Here is a 13,756-nt window from a genome sequence, read left to right as displayed (position 1 = left end):
CCAGGTTGGAAGACGAGTCCTAGTCCTCCATACGTAGGGTGAAAAGTCTTCTGAAGCAGATGCTTATCAGAACCCATAGGGATTACCAGAGGCAGTACAACCTCAGGGGTGAGGAGAGGTAAGAGTGAGGGCTGGTGCGAAGGGGGGGGGGAGCTGGGAAGGGCTAGAGACTCTGGCTTTTGTGGCCGTTTCACTTGAGAATCACCAAGTGCTATCTCATTAAATGGCAAGAGTTTAAATCTAAGTCTGAATAGTCTGCTTTAGTTCTGGTGCCATACCGCCATAATGCATCTACATTAAAGTTGAATTCTCATGAACCTCTGCTCTGAGGCAAGTGAAATGCTCACTCTTAGTCCTGAGGTGAGAGGGCCAATGTCCTCTCAAGGCTCTGGTCAGATTCCTCTGCAATGGGGTTGACTGTTGAGACCATGGAAAGGTGCTACTGTAGCTGTGTCCTTTTTCTTCTTAGCAAAATAGAACCCTTTTCACGCAGACAGAAGGCCTTCCTCACTGAGGGTGAGGAAGAAGCATGGCTTCCAATATTGCCAAGTACATGCCTATCTAGAGCATCTTCCCTGAGGAGTAACTGCAGGAGCATACTCTGAATGTGTGGTCCCTACTCCTGCTGTAGCTTCCTCCCTGCATAGAGGGTAACCCCACCCAAAGTACTCATGTCTGTATCAGCAACACTCACTAACAGATACCATGACCTTTGAAGGGGAAATCTGGGGGTGGGTAAGGGAGAGGAGCTGGGGAGGAAGCTCTCCGCCTTCCTTGCATCTTGGACATGAGTGCACCTGAAATTGTACACTGACAGGAAGCTTCTCGTGAGCATCAGTCCCTTGACTAGAAGACCTCTTGAGAGCGACACTGTTAAACAGGTAGTAGAAAGGTCCACAGAGGGCAGGTAGTCTCTAGAGAACCATCTAGGTCGCTCCCACAGCAGCAAAGTACCTTGGAGTCATGACAGTGCCATGAGAGCCAGCTTTTGAGTTTACAGAAGTTTTGAAAATAAAAGGGTCCCGACATGTATGGTGGTTTGAACAAGAATGGGCCCCAAAGGCTCATGGATTTGAGTGCTTGGTCACCAAGGAGTGGCACTATTTGAAAGGATTAATAGGTGTGGCCTTGTTGGAATAGGTGTGGCCTCGTGGGAGGAAGTATGTCACTAGGGGTGGACTTTTAGATCTCAGAAGCCCAAGCCAAGCCCAGAGGTTTACTCTTTTCCTGCTGCCTGAGGATCCCGATATAGAACTCTCAGCTTCCATGTCTACCTGCTTACCCCCATGCTCTCTGCCATGATGATGATGGACTAAACCTCTGAAACTATAAGCCAGCTTGGATTAAATGTGGTTGTTGTTGTTGTTGTCGTCGTCATTGTTGTTGTTGCTTCGGTTTGTTTTATTTTAACATGAGTTGCCATGGTCATGGTGTCTCTTCACAGGAAAAAGAAAAACCCACTGACTAGGACGCTTGTGTAGCATATATTAACATCTCACGGAGAAGAAGTAATGTGTCTATTTTTACAAACCTTTTTGCAGTAATGTGAAAGTAGTTCGCAGAACAATGTCCTCAGGCACCTCTGTATTATAACACGCATCCTCATGGCCTTGATCTGTTGATAAAATGAGAGTATATGTTTGTTAATACTCTTTATGGCCATTCATTATCTGGAGGAACCCCAGAAAAAAAAAATAGGAGAACAATTTGTTTTAGAAACATCAGCTTCAAGTTTGGAGCTTTGCAATGAGGTTTAAAAAATGTAAAATTAGGATAAATATTGGAATAAGATACAACTACTTTTGGACCTTGGCTCAGGGTTGGAGGAACAAATCCATTGATAAACACTGAGTGTAGAAAAAGTAGGTAGTGTAGGGTAGTGATGGCCTTTGAAGATTTAAGATGGAACTAAAGTTCCTCAGGAAAGAGTAATGCCTCAGGGTTTTAAAGGACAGCAAAGTACAGTCTCACAGCTTGGAAAGCCAGCTCCTATCTGGGGGCCCTCTTTCCCTATTCCAGACAGTGACAAAGTGCTGGCTCTAACCTGGAATAATTTCAGAGAACTTTTAGCTGAAGAAAGTATATTGTCCACATGAAGTTGGTTTCTCAAAAGTCAGAAGTGACCGCCCCTGGACTAAGTGGCCTGATAACGGTCCTCATATTTCCCTCTGCGAGCTTGCTCATGGCCTTGTCTCAGGCCCCGTGTTCCTTCTGCCCCAACCTCCCTTTCTATAGTCTCGTTCTTTGGCCACCTGTTCCTTGATGCTAGTGGATTCAGTACCCACTCTGTATGGCCACGCCCTTGTTGAGCAAGTGTTACTGTTTTACTCCCTACTGAGGGCTGTCACAGCTTTCATAGCTGACAGTCTAGCTTGAATTCCGCTTCTTTTGAAGTCATGTTGAGAAGCAGGAAGCCTGTCTTTGAATTTTCTGCATAGCTCATGCTCTTAAATGTTCAGAATCAGTTTGAAGAGCCTTGGCTGCATGCAGATCGGGCACTAAGATCTCCCTGCACGTCTGTTCTGTCTTACCCAGGAGAAAACAAAGTGAAAGATCTTATGAAGCAGGGGAGAGGAGCCACATTGTCGCCTGTTACTGTTGCCTGAAGCTTGGACACAGGGCTCAAAGGTGGCAGTATAAATGCAGATGGTGTTCGTGCCACAATGGCTGGCATACCTTTAAAATAGCCAACACGTCTCAGGCCTTTCGTCCTGGGACATTTCCAAGCACAAACTCAAGAAGCCCACAGGTGGTTGATTGGATTAGGAACTGGTTCTGTCCTGCCATGCCTTCTGTGGTACAGGAGCAAACCTTGACTTTTGTGTCTCTCCCAACTCTTCCATTTTCTGAAAGCCAGAGAAAGATGTGCATCTACATCTCAAAATGAGTGACTTACACAAGAATTGCTACCCTATAGCACACTTTTGATATGTTGAGAAAACTGTCAGTGTACAGAAACCTATGGGAACATCAGATCAGAGGAAGCAATAAAAACAGAATTCAGAAACTGGAGTCAACCTGAAAAATAAAGTGCTGTGTGCCAGAACCAGTGTTGAATGCGCCTAAGTCCCCCATCCCTTTATACACTCCTGACTTTCTTTTACTATCTCTTCTGAAAGGAAGTGGTCAGTCTTCCAGTTTCTGCTTCACAATGTGAAAATGCCAAGTGCAACCAGGAATCACCATGGTAGGGTGCAAGGAGGAGCTTGGGTTCCAGCTGTGCCTTGGCCACTGATCTTGTCCTTGTCCCAGAACCTTTCTGTACCTCCTTCTACATCTCTGCAATTGGGGGTGCTGCTGTGAAAGTCTGTCTGCTCTGCATGGCTGATGCTTTCTTTCTGTAGCTTCGAGAACTGTGATACTGTGATGAGCTGAGGATGCAGAATTAAGGAGGAAGAGAAACTTGCAGATCCATTCATACCAGCATACACAACATCAGTGCTAATGCAAGCACTTAATCAATCGTTGTCACCCAAATGCATTATACTTTTAAATGTACAATACAATATAATCTTTAGAAAACCACATTGTTATAGAAAATAAATAATTGTTCCTTCTTGTCTAAAACCCATCTGGCCCCTTGAAATTATCACAGTCTGGTTGTCAGCCCTGGCTTGGGTCCTAGGTACTAGTACCTTTTTTTTTTTCAAGACAGGGTTTCTCTGTGTAGCCTTGGCTGTCCTGGGCTCACTTTGTAGACCAGGCTAGCCTCAAAATCATAGAGATCCACCTGCCTCTGACTCCCAGACGTCTGGGATTACAGGAGTGTGCCACCGTGCCTGGTGGTATTAGTGCCTTTAAGAGACGAAGTTAAGAACTAGTGGTCAAGAGATCCATTCTATTCCCATAGTTGGTGTCTGAGGACCCTCGCCTGCCACGGCTACATCCACCCGGCGTCCCTGTCAGCCTGTGATTCCCTTCCAACATGCCACATTTTATACTAGGTTTCAGGCTTCGCCATCTTTGTATCAACTGTTATGACCCCAAATGCCACTGTCCTAAGAGGGGTCATTCTTTCTGATCCATGTTTGCATCACAGACGTCTTTATTAGCTATGGCCTGTGATACTTTATAATGACTGGCTTTTGCTCATTCTTCCTGTGTGTGGTGATATATTTATATCCATAAACCTCTCATGTTTAGCCTCCCCATACTGCTGTGTCTTCCTATTTGACTAACGACACCACTCTGGTGCCTTCTGTGACCTGTGAACTCTGGGATGATCTGAATCTGTCCCTCCTTCAGACTTACCCTCTTACCTCCTCCTACAGACCTTACCAGCCTTCTATCCCTAAAGCACGCCACGATTGTACTCACATACTACTGGCCTTTGCATGTTATGTTTCTTTTCTTTAGTCGATTCTGTCCTACTGTTCGGTCCCTAGTGTAAATGTAACCTTAAAGTTACCTTTCCTGCCATCCCTAAGGTGGTAGTACACTCCCATCCCATCATCATCTGTGTCCTGCTTTGATGTCCTTTATAGAACTTACATTGTCTGAAGTGATATTTCTGCTTTGTATGCATGATCCCCCCAGTACTGGAATGCAAGGTTTATGAAGATAGGGGCCTTGGCTGTCTAGTTTGAGCTCAGTAACTATTGAACAGATGGATGCTGTCTCCCTGCTTGACACTGCTATGCCTTCCGCAGTGACTGGAGGGAGGCGTTTGCTAAGTGCCTGATGGATGAGTGGTTAAGTACCATGGACCTGCTTTCTTAACAGCCAGGGTGACCAAAGAGCTCTAAATGATACCAGTGCAAACAAGGCTTGTGTAAATTTACAATTTTTGAAAAAAAAAAGTCCAGGGTTTTTAAAAAGAGAGAACAAATATATTTTTCTTTTTATAAGGAAAAAAAAATACATCTCCAGAATTTCAAAATCTTCCTGTTTAGGACCTACCGCAGTGGAAACCCCGCTCCTCGAGAACTCAGTCAGCAGATAACATGGGAGAGAGATTCTTCTGGAAAACAGTTTTGCCAAGAAGCCCAACAGTTTAAACAGATACCACTTCTCTGAGCTGGTCTGAGAGGAAAACTGATTTTTACGGGGGGGGGGGGCATGTAAATGTGGGGGCTTTCCAAACAGGTATCTGGGCAGGTAAAGATGAAAGGTGAGAGGAAACGCACACATTTCCCAGACATACAGACTACCATTGCAGCCAATGTGTGGCTGGGACACCAGGTAGCTGTGTCATCCACGTGTGTCTGTGAACAGTGAAACTCTGGGAATGATCGAAGCTGTGTCATTAACCCTCTTTCTAGGCACATGGCACTATGCTAGGAGCTATGGGGCCCTTTGAGGAGGAACAAACTCTGTCCTTGAGTTACAACCATGGCAGCTTTATGCCCATGGTATTCTAGGTAAGTGCAACACTCCGTCCATGTTGCCTGGCTCTTAGGGAGAAAGTGAGCGACCTGGCCTTTGACCAGAATCTTTGTTTATTGACTGTGACGTCTTGGGTGGTCTGTGAATTTCCAACGAGAGATAATAGTAATACCTGGCCCTGAGGATGCTCTAGGAATGAAGCAGTGTGTGCGTATGCAAAGGAGCAAGTGCACCCAGTCGATTCTTTCCTGTGCCATTGTGAGAAGTTAGTACTGTGACTTGGGTAGCAGCGCTGGAGAGTCCATGCATAGAGACTGGGAGCCGCGGCACCTCACTAGGCATGTATGCTTCCAGGGCTTCTGGAGCCATGGGGAAAAGATGGAGCTGGCTTGGCTCAGGTTTAGGGAGATCCACGGTACAAGATCAGGGCTTATAGGTAGGAATGCATCTCCCTCTTCAACCCTGAGCCAGCGGTTGATGTGTTAGTAGCTTTAGTTTCCCCTGGCCGTGAGCTTTCGTTGCATTAGGTGTAACACTTGTGGATGATGTACAACCACCAGTAAAGTGAGGCCAGGAACTGATGTGGAGCATCATGTGTACTTTGGGTGGGAAGTGGGATCTCTGTGCTTGCCTGGTACCTTGATTGAGTTCAGTGAAATGCTGTCTCCATCTGTGGTATTGATTTGTCTCTGATGGAGAATTAGTTCAGCTTCCTGTTTCTCTATGGAATGTGATGTGTATGTTTCTCTCTCTCTCCCTCCCTTCCTCTCTCCTTCCCTCCCTCCCTCCCTCCCTCCCTCTCTCTCCCTCCCTCCCTCCCCCTCCCTCCCCCCTCTGTGTGTGTGTGTGTGTGTTGGGAGGTTAGTATTAGTAGTATTAGTAGTGAGTAGAAGGTAGGGGAGGGTTAAGGACAGTTCTTGGGACTCACTTGCCTTGGTATGGGCTCCATGCTTTGCTGGAGTAGAAAGTTAGAACCAAAGAAACTGGAGAGAGAGAAAACAGTTTTGATGTAAAGCAGTTGTCTCAGGGCAAATGCCCACTGTTGGGTAGGGAAAGCTGGGCGAGAGGAGGGTTGTCTTGATTATAAAACTGAGCTAAGAGCGAGTTTTTTCCCCAGGAAATGCCTTGGCAGTCTTCCTTGGCTACCTGATTGATGTGTGGACATCAGTTCCCTCTGAGGCCTGAGGGGATTGGCACCAAGGCTCCCAAATCTGTGAAGCTCTAGTCCCTTATATAAAACGACACACTGTTTCCATGCAACCACCACCCATCTTCTTACATAGCTTAAGTCATCACCAGATTGCTTATATTACCTAATACAACATAAATGTGATGTAGATAGTTGTTACATTGTATTTAGGAAATGGTGACAAGGAAGAGAGGGTTTTGCATAGTCAGCATACATGCAAGGCACCTTCCTGCGACATCTCCAGCCTGAGGTAGAGTCAGTCTGGACTCATATTCTACAGACACAGAGAGAATCAAGCCCTGAAACTTCTTTTGGTCACCTTTCTATCTTCCTTGAAACAGTCTGCCCCCCTGCACTTACCAAGTTTTGAGACAGAGTCTCATGCAGCTCAAACTGATCTTGAGCTTACTATGTAGTGAGGATGGTTTTAAATCCTCCTGTCTCCACCCCACAAGTTCTGCAATTATAGGCATGAACCACTATGAAGGGAGCCCTCTTTCTTTCGTGTCGTAGAGGGTGTTGAGCTGCAGGCTATGGGCTTTGCATGTAGTTTCTACACAGTAACTATGAGAGGTACCACGGGGCACGTGTCATGGCAATTTAGCTTTCATATAATTGTATTATCTCCATGCGTGTCTTACCTAGAGTGGCGTGGTTGGTGGGTATGTGGCAGTGCTAGAAGGGAAACCCTCGAGCTGATGCTTTCATCAGATCTGTTAGAGCCCCCTACGTCAATTTAATGGGCTTGGAATTATTTTCAAAGGAACGGGGAGCTCTTGACTATGACCAAGAGCTTGATATACGAGTGAAGACATTTTCCTCTCGAGAGCTCACTCAGGAGATATAGATCAATAAAAGCAGCCTCTAAACTGCTCCCATTTTTATGAGCCCTTGTGAAACACTTGGGCTTGGTTTTGCTTTATGCAGTCAAACTGTTTCCTGTTTGGCTCCGTTCTTGGGATCTCCTGGAGCCTGCAGAGCACGAGCAATGCCAGCTGTCTTGCCGAGATGGGCATCACAATCTTCTGCAGTCCCACATTCACCGTGCCGCCCCTGCTCTCAGAAGGAATGGATCTCTGTGGTGGAGTTACCCTTTCTGGATCAGTCTGAGAAAAGGACCTCAAATTGCTTCCACCCACTAGCTACATGCTATGTGGTACCAGGCTACACACTTGAAATTTTGCTATCTCTGTTGTTGTTGTTGTTATTTATAATAGTGGGTGAATATTTATAATATTCACTGCGGATGGACTTCTTACTTTACACATCTGTGAAAAGCCTATGGCTGTCAGCACAGTGCCAGGCATGTAGGAAACATGGCATTAATGTCTATTTCAATTTTATATAATATAAATATAATATTTATACATAACATTTATTTATATTATGTATATATAACATTTATGTATATTTTAATTATATTTGTATAGAATATAAGTGATTATCAATAGGAGGCTTCTAAGGGACATGGTACCCAGGAGTGACTGCGAGCTAGTGGGAGACTTCTTAACTGTCCAGGTGGATGAGCACTGCTGAAAGGAGTAGGTGAGAGGAAGTAGAGAGAAGGATGTAACAAAATACTCCAAACTCAGTGGCTCAAAACAGCAGTTTACGTACTTGAACTTTGTGTTGGGATCTGCTAGGAAGTTCCTCTGTTGATCTCCCCTAGGGTCTCATGTAGCTCCAATCATTGGGCAGCTTGGCTGGGACTGGAGGATTGAATATAGATTCCTTCATCTGTCTAGCTGTTGGTGTTGGCTACCATGCAGGTGTCTTTCTCTTTCACTTTGAGGCTGCCCTGAAGAATTGAAGCAACGTTTTGAGGCCGTGAGAATAGAAGCTACCAGACCTCTTGACATTGAGGTCAATCCTATGCAGCGACAAGATTTTCTGTGTACCATTTCTGGCTGGTTGATGAGTTCCTTGAACAGAATTTCTTGTCATCTGGAGCAGACCTCCTAGCTGGTTTGTAGTCACTTACGAATATGTGTGTGTGTGTGTGTGTATACATATATATACGTACATACACACACACACACACACACACACACACACACACTATATTCTGCTGGTCACAGCAAGCTGCGTGCCAGCTTTGGTTGGAGGGCAGGAAAATGGATCCCCCTCTTGATGAGAGGAGGTGAAGCCACGTGGTCAAGCTGTGTATGGACAGAAGGACTCAAGGGGGCCATTTTCATAAACCAGACTCCACCCTGCAAAGACTTATTTTACTCACACTCACGGTTTTTTTCCACTACCTGGTCCCTGGGAACTTTCTGCCTGTGGATATTCACTCAGGATTTGGATTCCTAGGCAGGTGGTTCCACAACTGCAAGCGATTCCTTCAATGCCCCTGAATAAATCATGTCACATTTCGGTGGGTGTCCTTAAAGCCCCTCCCCCAAACCTCGTGCTGCTCTTGTGGGATCTTGAAGACTATGAAAAGGGCAGCTTGGTGAGGTTGGAAGGCACAGGCTCAGGGATTGGGCAGAGCTGCATCCAGCCAGTTCCTCTTTAGTTAAGACTGGCCACATGGCTGTATGAGTTACTTCGCTTCTTTAAATTTTAGTTTTCTCATCCATAAAACGGGCACTTCTATTTTTATGCTTAGTTTGGTAACTGGTGATTATTAGAATCAACTCCAAGGGTACCATGAATCCAGGGTTCTGCATTCAGAATTCCTGAGGCAAGTACACCGGAACCCAAACCCGTTCACTTCACCTTGGTCTTCTGGCCAAATAGGTCACATGTTTTCATTAAGTCTGCTCATCTTTATTTTGTCCTGATTGCTGCAAGCAGGGAGAATTACAATGGATTCCTTTACTTATTGAAGTTTTTTGCAGTGAGCTAGGGAAGTGTTAGCAAAACAGCTGGGTGGCCTCGCTCCAGATGACAAGAACTTCGTTCAAGGGACACATGGGATGGACAGGCCAGAAACATGCACAGGAAATCTTGTCACTGCTTAAGGCAAAGGCATAGGGTTTGGATGCAAAGAGCAGGGCCTTCAACTTCTTAGGTCTGCAGTGCCTTTTAGTTTGTCTGAGCCTTGCTTTTTGTATGTATTGTTGAGGGTTAGAATTGTATTTAGCCATCTTACTGAGATGAGAAGATAATTTTGCTGAGAGTTTGGCTAAGTTCCTGGAGCATAGTGGGCACACTGAAAATGGTGGCTTGTGACTATTCTTAGCCCTCTTTATGCTGTGAGTCTCTGTTTCCTGTTGGAGCACTCTGCAGGAAGAGGTGGGCTTGTCTGTTGCATTCTTCAGATGAGTTGCCTCCCGGGATGGAATAGCTATGCCTTAAAACACCATGTTGTCATGTGAATTTTTTATAAGTTGAATCTTCTTTCCTATTCACTGGCCTGATTATTGATCTCTGTGAAAGAGTTCATTGGAAAACAGATGCAAGAGGTATGAGCAAAGTTGCTGCAGTCAGCATCCACTGGCATTCTGTCCAGGGAGGTGGGCTTTGGGAGATGGAGTGTATTGCATAATTCGTGACAGAGGGATGGGGAACTAGGCTGTCCGAACCAGACTGGATGGAAAAACAGAGGGAAAATGTACAAGTATAATAGAATTCGGAAGTATGTGGGACAATTACAACTAATACTCAAGGGGTTAGGATAGTGTTTAACACATGAGATCATATTATTTCTTGTGTCTGTTTTAAAAATTTCTATGGTGAACATGGATTGCCTTCATGATGCCTAAAATAAGTTTGGTAAAGAAGAAGTGAATTTAAAGGAGAAGAGTTGAGAGAACAGAACCTCATTAGCTGTCTGGGTTTAGAGGAGGGACCTGGGTGTCCTGTGCTGGGACGAAATGGTGTGGCCATGAGCAGATATGCCTGTCAGAGGACACCCCTCTCTTACATTCTGTGCATGCAGTATGCATCATGGTGGGTTTGCAGTGTTTTAAGGGATGAAGGAGGAGGAGGGGGGTCAGCAACTACATGATACTTGATTTACTTCACTAGTAATTTTGCTTTGGCTTCCTTCTCTCATTGGAGGAGGGATTAGGACAGAAGAGGCCGGGGTTTTCTGTTCTGGTGAATGGACATGTGCTAAGGCCAACTGGCAAATCCTCGGAAACTCCCACCGTGGAATTGGGAAGAAATTATAAAATAAGAAAATGCAAAAGCATTTTATTGCTGTAGTGAAATGTGGAACATTCTGCCATTTGTCTTCACTGGGAGCCCCTGGTGTTCCTGCAGGCTTTCTATAGCAGCGAGGTGGGACTGTTGAAAAGCCCAGTCTTTATACCTTCTATGCACAAGGTTTCTTTGCTTGGCAGGCACTGCCATTGTCCCACTGCCATTCACTCAGATCTGGGATCCCCCCCTACACACACCAGAAGCCCTGACGCCAGGTTCTTTTCTTGGAGCCAGCTGGGCCCCTCCTCCATCCCCAGGATGTCAAGCTATTGGGCAACGTGCCCAGAAGTCCAGAACTGCAGCTGCCTCCCTGGACAAGACCATAAGTGAAGAATTTTCCCTGGGCCCCATGCATTTGGTCTGGAGTAGAGCCTCTGGCATCTCCCCTCTGCTGTAAAGCAGGCCTGGTTTGCAGCAGAGCTCGACCAGTAAAGGAGGGCTTCTTGCAGTGAGGTGGGCATGGGGGGGGGGGCACAGGTGTGGGAGTGTGGTTCAGGCATGTGGGTGATTCCAGCTGGAGTTCTGTGGGACAGTTGTGGGCAGAAATGGAAGGTTCTGCTGAGTTCTCCTTTTGTGTCCCAGTCCCACATAGAAAAGTTAATAGAAGGAGCCATGCAGGGGCCACCATCTGAGCTCCTGTGATGCCCAGTGGTGTGGAAGCTCACAGCACCCTTTGGTGAATATAGGGAAAGAAGTAGTCCTTACTCTAAAGGTGTGCCCAAGTGCTGGCAACTCAGGAGGTATGAACAGGCATGCTTGCTTGAGGTTTATCCCGGCATCTGGTTGTCATCTTGTCTGTCTGTCTCTCCACTGCGGAAGGTAGTATGGGAAACTGGACAAGGGGCTTTTGTACCCAGGCTCCAGAGTGGGAGACAGAGTCGGCCATTTGTCCATGGTGGAGATGTGGCTGAGTCTCATCCACAAGGTCCTGGAGCCTGGAGGAGGCTTAGCTTCTCCTGTCATCGGTTTTGCCTTTCTTTGTCTCAGCGCTTACAGCCCTTGGCAGTAGGAAATGCTTGGAGATGGCTTAGGTGCTATCTGTTAGTCACTACCCTAAGAACTGAGAAAACAGTAGCTGAATTTAAACCACCAAGAGGCGGCTCCTGCCCAGTAAGGCTGGGGGAGGACTTTGTGTGGTTCTTTCTTTCTCTCTCAAGAGAGAGAAGGGACAGCTGGCAGGACCAGTGGCCCATGGCACTAGGCCAGCTTGACTTCCAATGTCATGAAAACAAATGAAAGAGGTGAGATGATTGTTGAGCCCTGCAGGGGGAAGGCAGTGCCAGCCTGCATGTGCAGCCAGCATTGTGAAGGTTCTGCCACACCATCCTGTGTTCTGTGTGGTGAGGCGCCCGGGCTGACAGTACACCAAATTCTCTACTCTGTGCTCATGGAGCCTTAGGGATGTGAGGCACGTGCAAGGAGGCGTGGAGTACCACATGTGGCCACCCTGTTCATATCTCTTTTCTAAATGTCTGCCGTGTGGTCCTAGGCAAATACCTTGTTCACCGTGTCTAAAATTAACCTTAGTCTATGCTCACTATGTTACATCTTTCTTAAGACTAAAAAAGTCCCGGATTCCTTAACGCCTTCTCTTTCATGGCTGTCTTGTATTGGCTTTTAAATCTTGCCTTCTTCCTTCCTACCCATTTCCACCTTCCTACCTCCCATGAAGATGGCAAAAAGTCTCCTGGCCAGCCTCTCTAGTCTTGAAGGATTCCTTTCAATCTCCCAGACCCACTTTTTTTTTTTTACCCTTTGGGCCATCTCTACATCCTGGAGCAATAGCATGATCAGGGTTTCTTCGTGGTCCCTGGGATAAGGTGGTGTAGGATGGATGGACTCACCAGGGGACCTGTGCTAGGGCAAGACCTGCAGTGTTGTTCGGTCCCCTCATTTTCATATTCTGATCTCCACTGTGCTACACTTATGGTGGTGGCTGAGGAAATCCCAGGCCATCTTCTTTCTGCCACCCATCTGTAAATACGACACTTACCTTTATTAGCTGTCTGCTGTTTAGGAATTTTGACTCTTTGAGTTATTAATGGGGTCAATTTCCCCTCAGAGGTAAAGCAGTTCCTGGGTGCTAAAAGGGCATATCAGCCAAGACAAACATAGCTGATCCAAGCCATGGAGTAAGGCAGGCATGGAAGCCAAGAGTCATGGTGACAGCCCAAACTGAACCCAGGGCTGAATCACCTTGTATGCAAATCACTCTTCCAGATGTGAAATACAGTCCAGTCCTGCACTCTCTGGGTTGTTCATTCCACTGCTGTCTCTGTTTTCAAAGGGAATCTGGGAAATGCCTGTATTGTCTCACTTTAGATCAGTTATCTCCTTGCCTTATGCCAAAAGGGGACCCGTGAATCCTGCTTAAGAAGGAATTAGAGAGTGTGGTCCACAGGAGAGATCTTGGAGATCCTCTGAGTCAATCTTCTACCTGAAGGGCACATCTGCAACATCCATAAACCAAAGCAGACAGCAGATTGATTTCCTGTCAGCGTCCTGGGGTGGGGAGGTTCACTTGGTCCCAAGGGTTCGGAGCACTTAGTACAGATCACCTGACTTCTCTGAGACTAAGAGGAAGGGTCCATCTATGTCAGCGGTAGACAAGTGCCTGGGTGGACATCGCTGCTGAGGGCAGGTACTTTAATGGTCTTTCTCCAGTCTTTCCTCTTTCCGTGGGACCTGGGAGACTGATGAATCCTCCATTTGTGGGATGGATGGAGACTTGCTTATGTGTCCTGCCTAGGAGAAGGCCAGCCACACTCCTTGCCTACAGGGGGAGGGCAAGGCCTTTGTTTGACTCTTGTGTACTGGATGACGCCCTCTGCCAACTCCTTGGCACTTTCCATGCAATGAACATCCAGGTTGAACTTTGAACACATATATACTCTAGAAATTGATACTGAGGGCAGTTAGTAGGGAGCACTGGGAGGGACTTAAGGATCCCCAAGAGGCCAGAAGCTTTGGACAGGGACCTGAGAGCCATTTAGAAGGTGACCAAGAAGAGCCTGTTAGTGTGGGTTTGAGGTATGCTACAGAAAATTGTATTTTAGGAGACAACAGTTTGATCATTTCTTCCCTTTGCAG

At 46.3% G+C, this 13,756-nt stretch overlaps 1 protein-coding gene across 11 annotated transcripts in view; it reads left to right on the top strand.

The window, feature by feature from the left end:
- Positions 1-13,756, top strand: part of Kalrn (kalirin RhoGEF kinase) — a 609,660-nt gene that overhangs the window by 112,792 nt on the left and 483,112 nt on the right. The gene's annotated exons all lie outside the window — the stretch shown is intronic.

Source organism: Acomys russatus, chromosome 8 (assembly GCF_903995435.1).
Source record: "Acomys russatus chromosome 8, mAcoRus1.1, whole genome shotgun sequence".
NCBI lineage: Eukaryota > Metazoa > Chordata > Mammalia > Rodentia > Muridae > Acomys > Acomys russatus.
The sequence above is the reverse complement of the archived record's forward strand: the minus strand, read 5'-3'. Positions and strand labels throughout refer to the sequence as shown.